This window comes from Ostrea edulis, chromosome 8, assembly GCF_947568905.1.
Source record: "Ostrea edulis chromosome 8, xbOstEdul1.1, whole genome shotgun sequence".
Lineage (NCBI taxonomy): Eukaryota > Metazoa > Mollusca > Bivalvia > Ostreida > Ostreidae > Ostrea > Ostrea edulis.
The window spans coordinates 32,632,875-32,645,996 of NC_079171.1; the positions used below are offsets into that span (position 1 = coordinate 32,632,875).

At 33.7% G+C, this 13,122-nt stretch overlaps 1 pseudogene; it reads right to left on the minus strand.

The window, feature by feature from the left end:
• Nucleotides 1–1,768: 1,768 nt before the first annotated feature.
• LOC125672786 (uncharacterized) lies at nt 1,769–11,584 on the minus strand (annotated as a pseudogene).
• Between the last annotated feature and the right edge of the window lie 1,538 nt (nt 11,585–13,122).

A 13,122-nucleotide genomic window follows, 5' to 3' on the forward strand; every position in this document is an offset into this window, starting at 1 on the left:
TGTTGGAACTCTTCTAAAAAGGAAGCTACGACAGTTTTGCGTTACTTGAGCATAGAACTCTTGCATACAAATAAGTTATGGCTAAAGACGCGTCATTTCTGATACAAAAATATCAGCCTGATTTGAAGATTATTTTTATCAGAATGTTACAAGCGAATACGCTAGTATAAAAACACGTGTTAATGGATTATATTTCTGATGTTTAGTGGCCAAAAGTTTATTTCCTCACCGTATGAACGTATTTGGACATTTTATGCAATGCAATTTCCTCGAGTCATTAAAATAACCCGCCGCTATAAAATGATTTCTAAAAGCTTAGTTTTACAACTGTATTTTAAACGAACTTTGCATTAATTCCCCCTTTTTGGCAATTGTACTTATAATCCAACCGTTCTTTCGAAAGACGCCAGTAAGTGAGAAAGTTTCCCAGTTTACTTTCGGAAGGTCGGTGGTCTCTTCCCAGGTACAATGCATCTGGGTTCTCTCTTCCAACAATAAAAACTGGGCGCCACCAGATAACTGAAAACTTGTTGAGTGTGGCGGAAAACATCAATCAATCAATCAACCCTTTTGAAAGATGAAATTCTTTAAACGAAATCGAGGCTCTCAGCGCAAGCCGGTGTCTAGGGACGCTTAATCATCATGGAAGCCGATCGGAAAATGAACGTGAAAGTAGATATAACACTGCATGAAAATTTGCATTTAATTCAAAATTATATTCCAGTTATTACCCAATTAAATGTCACATTTAAACGTATAATACAGATTTAATACAACATTATACTTGATGTTTAATTGGAATTTCCTTAGGGATAAATTTTTTTTGTAAACTCCGAAATTTAATGAAAATTATACTTCAATTTTATGTCAATTATATATCACATAAACAATCATTTTATTCTTCAAGTTTACGATTTTATGTGGAATTTCACGTATAATCCACTCATTTTATTTCAGTTTTTCATGACAATTATTCTGGTTATACTCCAAGTTTACGATTTTATGTGAAATTTCACGTATAATCCACTCATTTTATTTCAGTTTTTCATGACAATTAATCTGGTTATACTCCCACGTTTACAATTTTATTTGGAATTTCACGTATAATCCACTCATTTTATTTCATTTATACGAGGTGCTAAGGTAGCATTACATGTAATTTTATGTGAAGATCCAAATCTAGTCCATAACATGCAACAGCAATAAATCTCAACCGAAATACACGGGGTTTCACATTCATTTGTACATTCCCTTAGTGTTTGTGAAATCTATGACCAATATATAAACCTAAAAATTGCTTTACAATTTCAATGTACCTTCAGTTGGAAAACAACACAACAAATCTTAAAACACAATTGATATTTATGGTAGCCATATGACATGTAGCATTTTTATTTACAAAGTAACACATCCACACATATAAACAGGCACACACACACACACACACACACACACACACACACACACACACACACACACACACACATATATATATATATATATATATATATATATATATATATATATATATAAACATGTATATCCAAATTCTTCTTTTTTTAAATCAGTGTCCGGTACAAAATATTAAAAGAAATAAAATAAACAGTACACAAAGTTAAAATTTTAACGCAAGTGCTTTCATTTCATAATCTTCAGGCGTTGTATTTTAAAATAGTTTTGAAAAATTTCAAATTTTGAAAATTTGCAAAATGAAGAAATAAAAAGTTTTACAAAACCTTTTGACACTAAAATGACAGCTATTATTGCTTCAATGAACAAACACCCATTCATGACCCGGTTCAATCTGGACCGGTTTCTGCCTCGCTGAGGGAATGTCGCCTTTAATTCATTTCATCATTTGTCTGCGCGAACGTTTAGACATAGACCTGTCATATTTGCAATCAAGATCATCCAATATTTTCACATATGCCTCTGATCTCCAAAGAAGTTTGGTTTTTAAAAAACTTTCATCGTCGGTGTTGTGCTCATCCTCTGATGACATATATGACAGCACCAGAGCATCACCGACACGTCTTTTCTTGGCCTCATCCCACCCAGTTTTTTTTTCCACCATGGACTTTCTCCACTGCAATTTCTGCAAACATAATTAGGAATATCTAAACAACATAATCAGGAATATCTGAACAACATAATCAGGATTATATATAAACAACATTGCCTTTTCATTTCTTAAGGTAGCTCACTACACTAAAGCTTATACTCTTTATGACACTACGTTCAAATAATTGTTTTGAAAATCATATTTTTATCCAAATTTGCATATTTTCTGCCTTTTTGGTATATATACTTATTATATATCATCATATCTTTTATGATTAAATCAATTCGTACTGATTTAAAAAAACATTTCTGGGTGTAATGAGCCACCTTAAACATGCATATCATTAAAGATTCTTGAAAATTCACAAGACTACTATGTAAATTCGTACCCTCTTCTTCCTGCCCTGCTGTAGTGGAGCATTTTTGGTTTTGTGTTGCTCCACTTTGCCTGTTTTTTTCTTTATGTTCTCTCTGTGTCATTGATTCGAAATATCTGGTAATTGCAGCTACAAGAATAGAACATATACATTTATGTGTCTATATATCTATCTTAAAGGATTTATATACCAAAAACATTCTTGTTCCAATGGTGTCGATCTATCAAGAGAATGTGAGGTCAATATAAAGCACAAGAAGGATCAATGACACAACATTGATTGAGTTTTGGTCATTCTTGTACTTTATATTGCACACACATTACTCAACATATTGCTCATTCAGAGTTTTAAATTTCTTTCTTTTAAAGTTGCAGTTGTTCTTGTTTACTTTTTAACAATCATCCTTCAGAATGAAAAAGTGAAGATAACAAATGGTGATCAATCTCATAATAAGTCATTAAATTGTTTTAAATTAAAAACAGGTCATGTAGGTACAGAGCATCCCAGTTGATTTAAGTTAGGAAGGCAGTATGCTAATGTATTCAATAAATTAAATATGACTTACTTTGTAATAATCCTTCCTGGACTTCAGGATAGAGCCCTTTTACAAACTGCTTTACAGACTGTGTGGTGGCCTTGTTCAGTTCAGAAGATGCTCTAAAATTGGAAAAAACTAGATGAATCTTGCAATGTCTCAAAGGTATAATTTCAAGCTTATTAAACAAAGTTTTTGAAATAAAAAAAAAATGCACTGGTCAAGTGGACTGCTGAGTTGATGGAATTTTCAGGTCTTAACATTTACCAGTCAGTATGTGTTTGTTACTTGAATGAAAAAACAACAAACAAACGAAATGAAACTTCAAAACACATTAATGTGTAATGAGAATTTCGAACACAAAATGTGAAATTCAGATTCATACCGCGCACCCCCCCCCAAGCGGATTTCCAACTTTTTATTTTATTGAAAAATCGATAACATTGGCAACCTCTGCATGGATGCACGCTGGCCTGAGAACCATAAATACAATTTTATTTGGTCTTACATGTAAAATAGTACAAGTTTTCCCAATAAGCTTATATTTAAAGTAGCTCCTTCCTCGTGTGACGTCATAGACTTTTCCAACATCTACATCAAATTGAACTTTGTGCATGATAGAAATATATTGTTTATAGAAATTTTATATTTTCCACAAAATCAATTATCTACAATAGAAAATGTTGTAAAGGGCAATGACTCCTATGCTTATATTTTGCCTACTGCATATCTATATTTATATGATCCCCCACGATATCCACAATCAATTGATTCATATTTATAAAGGCTAAGCAGCAGTGTTTTGAAATGGTTAACATTAAAAAATTGTCATTTTATCAAGTTTTATTTTTATTATTCTGTTTAAAGAAAATGTGCCATTTTCCGATGTTGACATGTACCTCCATTTTCGTCTGACATCTTTAAAAGATGGCAACAAACGCATTTTCTTTTGGTTATTGATCAAATTAAACTATATCTTAGTGGAATTTAATAGCTTTTTCATTTCAAACCATTATATGCTTATAAGTCACAAGAGGGTGGACCTCTACAAGTACCTTAATTGGAAAATTAATCAAACTGAATTAAAACTAGTTCTAATTGTAACGGGGACCGTTACAGATGTTCCCCAAACCTCCCCCAATTAAAAAGTGATGTCCTTGTGAATCTATAGGAAAAAATCATTTTATTTTAGCCTTTAATTACATGTAGTACGTTCAATTTGGTCATTTCAGTACCAAGAAATGAAAGAAAGCGTTGCACGTGCATACACGCGCACGCGTGTATGATTCCGAATTTTTGTTGATGTCGTTCAACAGGCATTTGTATCATATACCCACAGTATGAATTTCATAACGTTTCCACCAAATATAAGGAAGTTATAGCGATTTTAAAAGCGTCCAATCAGAAATCAGCACACGTGCATGCACGTGATGAGCAGTAATTCTAACCACAGCAATTTGTAAGGAGTACCAAGATACATCTAAACCCCTAATATGAATAGAATTTGATGAAAAACAAAAACGTTATCGTCCTTTAAAAATTGAACATTTAAAAAACGTTGCACGCGCATGCGCGTGTGCGTTGGCATTTTTTGTTACACCAACATATAGATACACATATTGTCTACATATGCTGTGAATATCATCTCATTCGCTTCATAAATAAGATAGTTACAAACGTTTTAGCATTATCCAATCAAAATGAAGCGCACGTGCATGCGCGTGCAAATTGGTAATTTTGACTACGTAAATCAGTTAATGGTCTCAATATCTACATATGATATGAATTTCAAACCATTTCAATGAACAACAAAAAAGTTAGACTGATTCCAAAGTTAGTGTACAAATTTTGTAATGCGCGTGCACACGCATGCGTGCGCGTGCTGGCATAATAACTATTATTTTTCATATGTGCAAATGATATACTATCATCCTATTTAGGTTTTATATCGCTTCCTTCAATATTCTGATTTTCCATTTTTTGTACCAAAATTGCAATGCACGTGCGCGCGCGTGCATGCACGTGCAAACAAAATGACTATCACTATGCACATCTACAAACGCTATACTATCATCCTGGAAAGTTTCATATCGATCCCTTTTGTAGTTTCTGAGAACACTACCGGTCAAAAAAGTACCGGAGAAAAAGAATAATAACTAGAAACTCATTACTAGTAATGAGTAGGTCTTCCGTTTGTTCACTTCCGGTAAAGAGTTTTCTGATCCTACAAAAACCATTCAAATATATCAGAGAATGTACTTTAACAATAAATGAGAAGTGTATTATCGAATTTTTTACTCATTTCTTGTAACTTCCGGTGACAACCAGAAGTACTATTCAGATGTGTTTTCCTATAAATGACAACGACTCTTTACTGTCTATATTCCCTGAAAATTTCACGTCTCTATCTGAAAGAGTTCTCAACAAAAAGAAGTAGACTAAAGAAAGAAAAAGTAGTAGGTTACTACCGACCGGAAGTCAATTTTGAAAAACAAAATCATCAAAACTCTAGAAGTTGATACTTTTTATTAAGACATGTGAAAATCATATGAAAGACTTCAAATATAAGCGAGATTTATGGGGAGAAAGAGACAAAAACAAAAAAGGTATTTTATGAAGAAACCGGAAGTAGTTGTTTTGACTACCGACAGACTCAATATTCTTTTGACACTTTGAAAGAGAGTTAATAAACTAGGTTTCAATTTGAAAGAAAAAGTTTGAAATTTGCGATTCCTTCAATCACTTCCGGTGACGACAAGAAGTGACGGTTCAACCCCCTACTGCACGCTTATAAACGGAGATTGATTATCCCTGAATATTTGATGAACCTATATTTTACCTTTTCCAAGAAAAATGCTGGACAAAATTCCTTTTGAGAGACAGAATATCGGCCATATTTTTGGACCGGAAGTGAATTTTGTAAAAACAAAAATAATTATAGCAAGGTCATTTCATAAGACATTATTCCTGAAAATTTCCAGAATATATATCCAGCCATCTCTGAGAAATCACTCGAAGAAATCGGAAAATCGACATTTTTTAAAACACTTCCGGTATAGACCGGAAGTGACGGACGAAAAAATTGAATGTATGTGTACAATGGACTAATGTTAGTTAATCAACTCGACAAGTTTCAAGTGTCTATCTATATTCATTATTGAGAAACTGAAAAAACAAGGCTTCAAAATATCCACCCCATATCTCACGACCGGAAGTGTATTTTACAAAAATATTTAAGTATACTCTAGACATGTATAGTGTCTATAACATATGTAAAATTCAAATCATTAACTTGTTTTATGACCGAGATTTATGGCACTGAAAAATGAGAGAATGAATAGTTTTTCTTTCATATAACCGGAAGTTGGAGATTCAACTTCCGGTGGGGTCAATAGTTTTTGAGAATTAGAACGAGACCTAATAAACCGATATACGTTTCAATTTGAAAGAAAAAAGTTTGAAATTTATGATTTATTAATCACTTCCGGTGACGACCGGAAGTGACGGCCGACATTCTTACTCTCCTACTGCACCCCTACAAAGTGAGATCTATTAACTCTGAAATTTTGGTGACTCTATCTTTTACCGTTTCTGAGAAAAACGATTGACAACAAAAACAGCTCATAAGCCGTATTTGCCGACCGGAAGTGAATTTTACAAAAATATTTGACGTTACTCTAGACATTTATAGTGACTATAATATATGTAAAACTAAACTCATTAACTAGTTTCATGGCCGAGATTTATGGCACTGAAAAATGAGAGAATGAATAGTCTTTCTTTGATATAACCGGAAGTTGGAGATTCAACTTCCGGTGGGGTCAACATTTTTTGAGAATTAGAACGAGATATAGTAAACCAAAGTAGGTTTCAATTTGAAAGAAAAAAGTTTGAAATTGATGATTTATTTGATCACTTCCGGTGACGACCGGAAGTGACGGCGACAAAAAATATTACGTGCATGCACCATAGAGAAAATAGATCTATCATCCCTGAAAGTTTCATTCGATTATCTTTAGTGGTTTTCAAGTTTACCCCCGGACAAAGTTTCTTTCAAAAACCGGAAAATCGGACGTATCTGACGAACGGAAGTGAATTTTGAAAAAATGAAAAAACTGCCTCGAGGTACCATCGTTCCCTATAACCTGTGAAAGTTTCAGGAAAATCCATCCAACGGTCTCGGAGACGAAAGGGAAAAAATAATAATAACTAGACACTCATTACTAGTAATGAGTAGGTCTTCCGTTAGACCACTTCCGGTTAAAAGCTTTCTATTCCTACAAAAACCATTTAAATGTATCAGAAAATGTGCCTTAACAATGAATGAGAAATGTATTATCGAAATTTTTACTCCTTTCTCGTAACTTCCGGTGACGACCGGAAGTACTATTCAGATACGTTTTCCTATAAATGAGAGCGACTCTTTACTGTTGATATTCCCTGAGAATTTCACGTCTCTATCTGAAAGAGTTCTCAACAAAAAGAAGTAGACTAAAGAAAGAAAAAGTAGTAGGTTACTACCGACCGGAAGTCAATTTTGAAAAACAAAATTATCAAAACTTTAGAAGTTGATACTTTTATTAAGACATGTGAAAATCATATGAAAGACTTCAAATATAAGCGAGATTTATGGGGACAAAGAGACGAAAAGTAAAAAGGCATTTTATCAAGAAACCGGAAGTAGTCGTTTTGACTACCGACAGAGTCAATATTCTTTTGACACTTTGAAAGAGAGTTAATAAACTAGTATAGGTTTCAATTTACAGGAAAAAGTTTGAAATTTGAGATTCTTTCCATCACTTTCGGTGACGACAGGAAGTGAGGGTCGACATGTTCAACCCCCTACTGCACTCTTACAAACGGAGATTGATCATCCCTGAATATTTGATGAACCTATATTTTACCTTTTCGAAGTAAAATGCTGGATAAAATTCCTTTTGAGAAACAGAAAATCGGCCCTATTTTCCGACCGGAAGTGAATTTTGTAAAAACAAAAATAATTATAGCAAGGTCATTTCATCAGACATTATTCCTGAAAATATCAAGAAAATATATCTAGACTCGAAGAAATCGGAAAATCGACATTTTTTCAAATACTTCCGGTAGAGACCGGAAGTGACGGATGAAAAAATTGAATGTATGTGTACATTGCACTAATGTTAGTTGATCAACTCTAGAAGTTTCAAGCATCTATCTATATTCATTATTGAGAAAGTGAAAAGACAAGGTTTGAATATGTCCACCCCATATCTCACGACCGGAAGTGAATTTTACAAAAATATTTAAATATACTCTAGACATTTATAGTGTCTATAACATATATAAAATTCAAATCATTAACTTGTTTCATGACCGAGATTTATGGCACTGAAAAATGAGAGAATGAATAGTCTTTCTTTGATATAACCGGAAGTTGGAAATTCAACTTCCGGTGGGGTCAACATTTTTTGAGAATTAGAACGAGACCTAGAAAACCGATATAGGTTTCAATTTGAAAGAAAAAAGTTTGAAATTTATGATTCATTAATCACTTCCGGTGACGACCGGAAGTGACGGCCGACATTCTTAACCCCCTTCTGCACGCCTACAAAGTGAGATATATTCACTCTGAAAATTTGGTGACTCTATCTTTTACTGTTTCTGAGAAAAACGCTAGACAACGAAAACAGCTAATAAGCCGTATTTGCCGACCGGAAGTGAATTCTACAAAAATATTTGACGTTACTCTAGACATTTATAGTGACTATAATATATGTAAAACTCAACTCATTAACTAGTTTCATGACCGAGATTTATGGCACTGAAAAATGAGAGAATGAGTGGGCTTTCTTTGATATAACCGGAAGTTGAAGATTCAACTTCCGGTGGGGTCAACATTTTTTGAGAATTAGAACGAGATATAATAAACCAAAGTAGGTTTCAATTTGAAAGAAAAAAGTTTGAAATTGATGATTTATTTGATCACTTCCGGTGACGACCGGAAGTGACGGCGACAAAAAATATTACGTGCATGCACCATAGAGAAAATAGATCTATCATCCTTGAAAGTTTCATTCGAATATCTTTAGTGGTTTTCAAGTTTACCCCCGGACAAAGTTTCTTTCAAAAACCGGAAAATCGGACGTATCTGACGAACGGAAGTGAATTTTGAAAAAATGAAAAAAATGCCTCGAAGTACCATCGTTCCCTATAACCTGTGAAAGTTTCAGGAAAATCCATCCAACGGTCTCGGAGACAAAAGGGAAAAAATAATAATAATAATAATAACTAGACACGATCTCGTTGCGAGCAACGAGTAGGTCTTCCGTCCGATTTGTTGATGCACTCGGAGTTAAAAAAAAACAAAAAAACAAATGAGTCCCAATTTAGTTTCCGACTTTAAGACACTTTAGATATAATCAATTTTTCATATCATAAGCTTCTGAAGCAAAGTTGCGGTGAAATTCGTTTGAAATTCGACTCTCCAGGCGAGCCATAAGGCCCGCGGGCCTATTTCTTGATGTCATTTGTTAGCCCTCTATAGACTCAACAACTTTAGTTCTATATGTCTATACAAAATATTTACCTGTAAAAAGTTATTGAGATCGACCGATATCGACAAAAAATCGACTCTACAGGCGAGCCATTAGGACCATAGGCCTATTTCTTGATATCAATCGATAGATCTCGATAAACTGAACAACTTTTGTTCAATATGTCCTTACAAAATATTTACCAGTTACAAGTTTTTGAAATCGACTGATATCGACAAAAATCGACTCTACAGGCGAGCCATGAGGCCCACAGACCCATTTTTTGATATTGATCAATAGGTTATGACACATTGAACAACTTTTGTTCAATAATGCTTTTCAAAAAATATGTCGTTTTAAAGATATGAGGCGTCAAATATTTACGATTTTGGCCCTTAAAATCTCTAATTACGTAACATATGACCTACTTTTTGATTTGATAAGATCAAGCTCGTTGAGATGAACATTTCCGCTTCTACAACTTATTATAAAATATTAATAGTTTCTGAGATATTCTCAAAAACATTTGGACCCTTCTGAACCCCTAATTTAAAGGGCCAGCCCGTTTTGCTTGATATCGTAAGAAAGGTCATGACATTTCAAACATTTTTTGTTCAACAAGTATTTAGAAATTCTTTACCGTTCTTGAGTTATTTCTAGAAGTAATTTTTAGGGGCCAAACTGTAGCTCCCTAACGGGGCCACATAGGGTAAAAACGAAATATGCATATTGTTCAGATCATCATTCTGAACAACTTTTGTTCTTTATTGCTTTTCAAAATATTTGTCGTTTTCGAGATACAAGGGGTAAAAAATTTATGGTTTTGGCCCTTAAAATCCCTTATTACGTAACATATGACCTCAATTTTTATCTGAATAGATTTGGATTGTTGAGATGAACATTTTTTGTTCTTTGACTTAGACCAAAATATTAACGATTTTTGAGATATTTGATCTAGACTTTGAGCCCTTCTAGATCCCTAATTGAAGGGGCTAGCCCCTAAATCTTGATATTTTCGAAAAGATCTCGTAAATGTGCACAACTTTTGTTCTACATGTCTTAACAAAATATTTGCAAGAAAAAAGATATTGGAGATCAAAGGTCAAAAATCGCCGAAATCGGCGAAAAATTTTGGCATCCATTTTTTCAGGTCCAGGCGAGCGTTTAGGCAAATCGCCTCCGGTAAAATCGAATCCCCCACAAATCTTCTAAAATGTTTACTCTATCTTGTGTAGAAATTTCAAGACTCTAGCTTCAAAACTAACGGAGGAGATGTGTGGACAACAAGGCCCTTCAAAAAGTCACTAAAAGAGAGATAACTCCTGACCGGAAGTGACGTCAAGCACGAAATTTTGCAAGCAAAGTCTCGTCACCAAAAGACATCTTTCCTGAAAATTTCGTGAAAATCGATCGAGAAATGGCTGAGAAAAACGCGTGTACTACCAAGGAAAATAATAATAATAATAATAAAAATAATAATAATAATGAAGAAGAAGAACGCGAACAATAATAGTAAGGTCTTCCGCAGGAGACGGAAGACCTTAATAATAATAATAAACAGTAGAATCACTAGAAGGTCTTCCGTTGGAAACGGAAGACCTTAATAATAATAAACAGTAGAATCACTAGAAGGTCTTCCGTTAGAAACGGAAGACCTTAATAAACAGTAGAATCACTAGAAGGTCTTCCGTTGGAAACGGAAGACCTTAATAATAAACAGTAGAATCACTAGAAGGTCTTCCGTTGGAGACGGAAGACCTTAATAATAATAATAATAAGAATAAGAAACAGAGTAAAACCAATATGTTCCCAAACTTTGTTTGGGGAACATAATAAACAGTAGAATCACTAGAAGGTCTTCCGTTTGAAACGGAAGACCTTAATAATAATAATAAGAAACAGAGTAAAAACAATATGTTCCCAAACTTTGTTTGGGGAACATAATAAGAAGAAACAGAGTAAAAACAATATGTTCCCAAACTTTGTTTGGGGAACATAATTACATACTTTAGTTTATTGTCTTCAAGCTTAGTTTGCCATCTGACAGCACCATCCTCGTCCACAAGCTGTTTGTATGCATCATGAACAGCTGTCTGCATAATAAAGAATATTATAATATACAGTGAGGAATAGTTTGGTGTTTCTGAATCATGAGACAAAACAAGAAATTGTTTAGCATATTGAAGATGTTGACAAATCAGTCAATAATGAGGATATAAATTGCTTCCTGGTAGATTACTAGCATAGTAATCTAAGGATTTTGAGTTGAATTTCCAAGTTGAGATTTCTCCTTTCTGCACCATTTGACCTAATTCTGTGATATCATTCAAGTCCTACCAAAACTCAGTTTTCAAGGGGTAATAACGCAATAATGCATGGAAAAAGAACAGCTTTGAAGTAGTTGATAACGAATTTACCCTTTTCTGATGGCTACATTATCATGGAATTACAAAAATTCATAATTAACGCAGTTATTGTATGAATTCATTTCAGAAGGAATGTATACTGCCCAGTTGAGAAACCTATCCCATCAGACTTTTCACAACAATTAATACAGAACTTGAATGCGTTTAAAAGTGATGCTCAGGTAATTTGTTTTTAAAATAAAATTGAGTTCCAAGTTTAAATTAGTGTTGAATTACAGTTTACACCTTCTCTATATTCCTTCTACAATACCAGCTTTTACAAGTACAGGAATAATATTAATAGTATTATAATTTGGAGGCCAAATAGCTCAGTTGGTAGAGCACCTGACTAGAGATTCAAGGGGCCCGGGTTCGAATCCTGGTCTGATTCGTTGCATTTTCTCCCCTCCTGTTATACATGTAAATTCATACCAAAGATAATTGATGGTTTTACCCTCCTAGATTCTTCATTGTTATTTCGGATTTCAAACATTTTGGTTGATCATCACTGAAGATACATTATTTGTCGAAATGCGCATCTGGTGAATAAAAATTGGTACCGTATAAGTTTTACATTATGACCCCTGGGTCGAGGCCTCTGCTGGTGGACTGTTAGTCCTCGAGGGTCTCTACAGCCCAGTAGCTAACTACTTTGTTACTAGCTTGAAAATACGGATGTATATTTAATTGCTGTTATAAAATTTAGAAATTCATTTCAAAATTAAGGATTATCTCCCTCATGCACGAATTTGACTCCACTATTTTGGCACGCTGTTTTTGGCTATAATAGCTCTAAAACTTCATTGTTATTTTGGATTTCAAACAATTCGGTTGAGCATCACTGAAGAGACATTATTTGTCGAAATGCGAATCTGGTGTATCAAAATTGGTACCGTATAAGTTTTACATATCTGATATGAACATCAATTGTGTTGGAGTCGTTTCCGATAGGTATTTTAAAAATCTTGTTAAAAATAGACTATTTCAAAAGTCTAACTTTTAGATGAATAATCAATGATAAGTTTTAAAATATTGAATCCAAGGGCAATAACTCTGTTTTTATTGATTTCAAAACCAAGTGTATTATGCGATAGATTTCCTTTATTTTTTACAGACATTTTGTATATTTTTGTGAAGATACAGTTTCATGAAATTGTTATGAATGCTATTATATCGTCATAACCAGTTTCTATGAAATTTTGATAACGCTGTTCAAGTAAAAATGCAATTTT